Consider the following 5,218-nt stretch of genomic DNA (forward strand, 5'->3'; position numbering starts at 1 on the left):
GCTGTGTGACCTTGGGCCAGGAAATTCATCTGTCTGAGCCTCAGTTTCCTCATCTGTGAAAGAGGCTGACAGGAACCACCTCCTCAGGCAGGTATAAGAATAAAAGAAGTGACATGTACAGCGTTTGCTGTGTTCCTCTACAAAGGAATTACTCCACCCGTCTTCTCTCGTTCTATCAGCATCAGCACCACGTGCCAGCCAGACACTATTCCAGAGGCTGGAACTATAGCCATAAATGAGAGACTCTCGTCCTCCCCAGGGAACACGCAGCTCAATTTTCCTACATTGAATGGAGAGGTAATCATGACCCGAGGATTAAATGAGATAATTCTGAATACCAGGATGTCACATATTAGGAGCTTAGCAGTTACTGGCCTCCTTTCTTCTCTGCTGAACAGCTTTTTAAGGGCAGAGACTGCGAATTGTTCACTGCCAGATTTTCTGTGCCTAGTACAGCCCCTGGAATGCACATAGGTGTTCAATAAATGTTGAGTTTATTCTCTAAATGGGCATTCAGGGAAACAAAAGCCCAAGACACCTCTCTCTCCCATTCCTCCCTCTTTTTCTCCCCCATCTCTCTCTCTCACACACACGCACACGTATGTGCACGTGCACACACACAGCAGTGATGAGCTGGGCTCCTCTCTCGCCCCCTCTATCCCACAGTCCTGTCGCCCATCACAGGTCAACCCTTGGCCTCCTGTGGCCCTACAATCTGGGCTGAGGGGGGAGGAACAGGCTGTGGACCCAGGCTATTGTTTATTCGTAACTGGCCGCAGGGGTGGGACTCTGCAGCCCTTCCTGCCCCCCACCCCACACTTTCATTTTAATGAAATGAAGCCACCCGACGGCCCCCACCCCAAACCTTCCTAAGGTAAGAGTGAAATTGATTTTCCCTTTTAACTGGAAAGCAAGATAAACACATGGCACCCTTAGGGGCGGAGGGGAAGCACTTAAAATAGCACATCTCTGGGAGCAGACTGCTGCGTGCAGAGCTCGTCACAGACAAGGGCTGAATGCAAATCGCAGAGGCAGCAGCTGGGGCCAGCCTTCCCCTGGAAGAGCAGGTGAGAAGCACTACCTTCGCCCCTCTGTACCCTCTGCCTCCCATCAGGCTGGCGAGCAACCACAGGCTGACCTCTGTTCTCATAGGCTCAGACCTGGAAAGATTTCTCTCGGGTCATCTCCGCCCGAGTGCCTACAGCAATGGGCAGTGATGGGGCGCTTATTACCCCTCGAGGTAGCACATTGAAGCTCTCCTATTAGAAACTTCTGCTCTTACTGACCCATCCTGGGTGTCCCAGCATCTTCCCCCATTGACAGAGGTCTAATCCTGAGTCCTTCATCCCTCCCTTGTTCATTTGCTCCCTGCAGGGATCAGAAAACCAAGATCACCACCCCAAGTCTTCTCCTGTCTGACCCCCAGGACCCCCAGCCATTCCTTGGAGAGCCCATCCCTCAATGGAGAGCCTCTTCTCCATCCCTTGTTTGTCTAGGCTGGTGTCAGAAACAAGCTGCAGGTCTCTCCAGAAAGGATGAAGAGGAGGAGGTGGGGATGTTGAGGTGGGAGGGGAACTGACATTGACTGAACACCAGACAGTGTATTCAGAGCTGGTTTCAATGATCTCATTTAATCCTCTCAACAGCTCTGTGATTTAGGGACTACGATTATCCCCAGTTTACAGATGGGGAAACTGCATTGAGAGAATTTTTACCTACTTGCCCAGGATCACAAAATCAGTGAGTTGTGCTTAGTCACTCACCATACTCTCTCAAGGAATAATTGGCTTCATTTTTCTGTCATGCATGTTTGGAATATCGTTGCTGCTGCATAAAATGGAGATGACTGCCACGCCATACTGGGGCACCTCAGAAAGAAACCCCGGGAGAGCGGGGTCTGTGAGGATGGCAGTGCCTTTCTGGGAGTGAGTTGGGGCCACTGATTCTCTCCAATAGCCCCGCTCGAGGCTGCTCTCCAGAGCCTGATTTTGCAGGAGTCCACCTGGTGTGACTTGATCTATGATGGGGTGAGTCTGACACCCCTGGCCCTGGCAGCCATGGTGTCATGGCTCAGGCCCCCCAGGCTGCCATCTGAGCATTGTCCCACTAACACCCACTTTGGGAGCCAGGGGACCCAATGCCTCTTTTGCATTTAAAGCTCCCGTTCGTACATGTGTTAGAATATCAGCAACTGCTGTTGCTTTGTTTTCATTGGCATGGAAAGATGTCCACAACATATTGTTGGGAGGAAAAAAAGGACTTTACACAACAGCATGTGGAGTCTGCTCCTGTTCATTTAAAGCCGTGTATATATGTGTTTACAATCAGACAGAGGTGTCTGAAAATGTTCACCAAAATGGTACTAGGGAGCCTGAGCCCGAGCCAGGGCGAGCCGAGCCTGCTCCGGGCGGGCGGCGGCGGCGGCGGCGGCGGCGCCGCTCCAGCCATGTCAGCGCGCGCGAGCCTGGGCCCACCATGAGCCATGGCCATGTCCGTAAGCGCCGAGGACGACGACTATGAATCGGAGCCGGACCAGAACCGGGTCGTAGGTCGGCCCAAGGGGAAGCTGGGCCCCGCCTCCGCGGTGAAGTTGGCCGCCAACCGGACCACGGCGGGAGCTCGCCGGCGCCGGCGCCGGACGCGATGCCGCAAGTGCGAGGCCTGCCTGCGGACGGAGTGTGGAGAGCGCCACTTCTGCAAGGACATGAAGAAGTTCGGCGGCCCCGGGCGGATGCCGCAGAGCTGCTTCATGCGGCGGCGCATCGCGCCTGTGCTGCCCCACACCGCCGTGTGTCTAGTGTGTGGCGAGGCAGGAAAAGAGGACACAGTGCGAGAGGAAGAAGGCAAGTTTAACCTTACGCTCATGGGGCGCTCATCTGCAGCGAGATCATCCACCCTGGATGCCTTAAGGTTAAGGAGTCAGAGGGCGTGGTCAACGAGGAGTTTCCAAACTGCTGGGCGTGTCCAAAGTGTAAGCACGCCAGCAAGACCGGGAAACAAAAGCGTGGCCCCGGCTTCAAGTACGCCTCAAACCTGCCCAGCTCCCTGCTCAAGGAGCAGAAGATGAACCAGGACAGCAAGGAGGGGCAGGAGCCTGCCAAGTGGAGGAGTGAGTGTGAAGAGGCGCCCCGGCGCAGGCCAGACGAGCACCCCGAGAAGGTGCCCCCTGACGGCATCCTATGGCAAAAGTCAGACGATGTGCACCTGAGGAGGAAGCGGAAATACGAGAAGCCCCAGGAGCTGAGTGGACGCAAGCGAGCCTCGAGCCTCCACGCTTCAAACGTCCCCCGGTTCCTCCTCTCACCTCTCCCCGAGGCCCCCTCTAGGCAGCAGCCTCAGCCCCTGGTGGAGATCCAGTCTCACTTACTTCCTGCAGCAGCTAAAACCCGGCAAAGAAGATAAGCTTTTCAGGAAAAAGCGGTGGTCCTGGAAGAACGCTGAGGACCGAATGGCTCTGGCCAACAGGCCTCTCAGGCGCTTCAAGCAGGAGCCGGAGGACGACCTGCCCGAGGCGCTCCCCAAGACGACGGAGAGCAACCACTCCCGCTCCAGCTCCCCCACCGCGGCCCCAGCACAGAGGGGACGGAGGGCCCCGAGGAGAAGAGGAAGGTGAAGATGCGCCGGAAGCGGCGACTCCCCAACAAGGAGCCGAGCAAGGAGCTCAACCAGGAGATCCAGAAGACGGAGAGCAGCCTGGCCCGCGAGAACCACCAGCCCATCAAGTCGGAGCCTGAGAGCGAGAACGAGGAGCCCAAGCGGCCCCTGGGCCTCTGTGAGCGCCCTCTCCGCTTCAGCAAAGGGGCCCAGCTGGGGCCCGGCCTGCACAGCCCGCCCCGAGTCATCTTCCGGCCCTTCCCTCCGTGTCCCCGCCCAAGTGCATCCAGATGGAGCGACATGTGATCCCCGTCAGCCCCCCCGCCCGACTCGCTGCCCCTGGACGATAGGGCGGCCCACATTGTGCACAGGGAGGTGTGGAGGACCGTCTTCAGCTACCCCAGCCACCAAGACCTGTGTGTCTGCATGCGGGTCTGCAGGACCTGGAACCGCTAGTGCTGTGATAAGCGGTTACGGACCCGCATCGACCTGAACCGCTGCAAGTCCATCACACCCCTGATGCTGAGCGGCGTCATCCGGCAACAGCCTGTCTCCCTGGACCTCAGCTGGACCAATATCTCCAAGAAACAGCCGAGCTGGCTCATCAACCGCTTGCCTGGGCTCCGAGAACTGGTGCTGTCAGGCTGCTCATGGATCGCAGTCTCAGCCCTCTGTAGCTCCAGTTGTCCGCTGCTCCGGACCCTGGAGGTCCAGTGCGTAGAAGGACTAAAGGACGCCCAGATGCGGGATCTCCTGTCCCCGCCTACAGATAACAGGCCAGGTCAGATGGACCATCGGGATAAGCTCCGGAACATTGTGGAGCTGCGTCTGGCCGGCCTGGACATCACAGACACCTCCCTGCAGCTTATCCTTCGCCACATGCCCCTGCTCTCCAAACTCCACCTTAGTCACTGTAACCACGTGACTACCCAGTCCATCAACCTGCTCACCACTGTGGGCACCACCACCCGAGACTCCTTAACCGAAATCAACCTGTCAGACTGCAATAAGGTCACTGACCAGTGCCTGTCCTTCAAACGGTGTGGGAATATCTGTCATACTGACCTGCGGTACTGCAAGCAATTTACCAAGGAAGGCTGTGAGCAGTTCATAGCCGAAATGTCTGTGAGTGTCCAGTTCGGGCAAGTGGAAGAAAAACTCCTGCAAAAACTGAGCAGCATCTGAGCTTGGAGCCTCACATCAGGAGAGCCTGCAAGTGCAGGGTTCAGCAGCGCGTGGAACCCCGGCTCAGCAAGGAGTCTTCAGCCCTAAAGCCCCCTCCACATTGGCCGAAAGCAGACGACACGCCAGGCCCTCAGGGTAATTACACCCTCGTACCTGTGCCAGTAATCCAGATCCTAAGGTCCGGCCGGTCTCCACCCATAAGCTCTCCCTGAAAGGAAGACACGGTAGCAGATGGGGCTGTATAGTTTGAAAAAAATGAATGTGTAAAAAAGCTAGAAGTCTGGGACCTTGAGGAATTCAGACTGCTCGTGTCCAGGTTGTCCTCAGAGCCCAGCCCACGGTGACACAGTACCAGATCTACCAAGTCTTCTTTCTCTCGACAGGTATCGATCGGTATGTTTCTAAGAATGAGATACTGCCGTAGATCCTTCACTTTCAG

General features: G+C 56.4%; 1 pseudogene; it reads left to right on the forward strand.

Annotated features, from left to right (window-relative positions):
* The first annotated feature begins 2,428 nt into the window (after nucleotides 1-2,428).
* Nucleotides 2,429-4,779, forward strand: LOC132431200 (lysine-specific demethylase 2B pseudogene; annotated as a pseudogene).
* The last annotated feature ends 439 nt before the right edge of the window (nucleotides 4,780-5,218 follow it).

The sequence above is a fragment of the Delphinus delphis genome, chromosome 1 (assembly GCF_949987515.2).
Source record: "Delphinus delphis chromosome 1, mDelDel1.2, whole genome shotgun sequence".
Taxonomy (NCBI): Eukaryota; Metazoa; Chordata; class Mammalia; order Artiodactyla; family Delphinidae; genus Delphinus; species Delphinus delphis.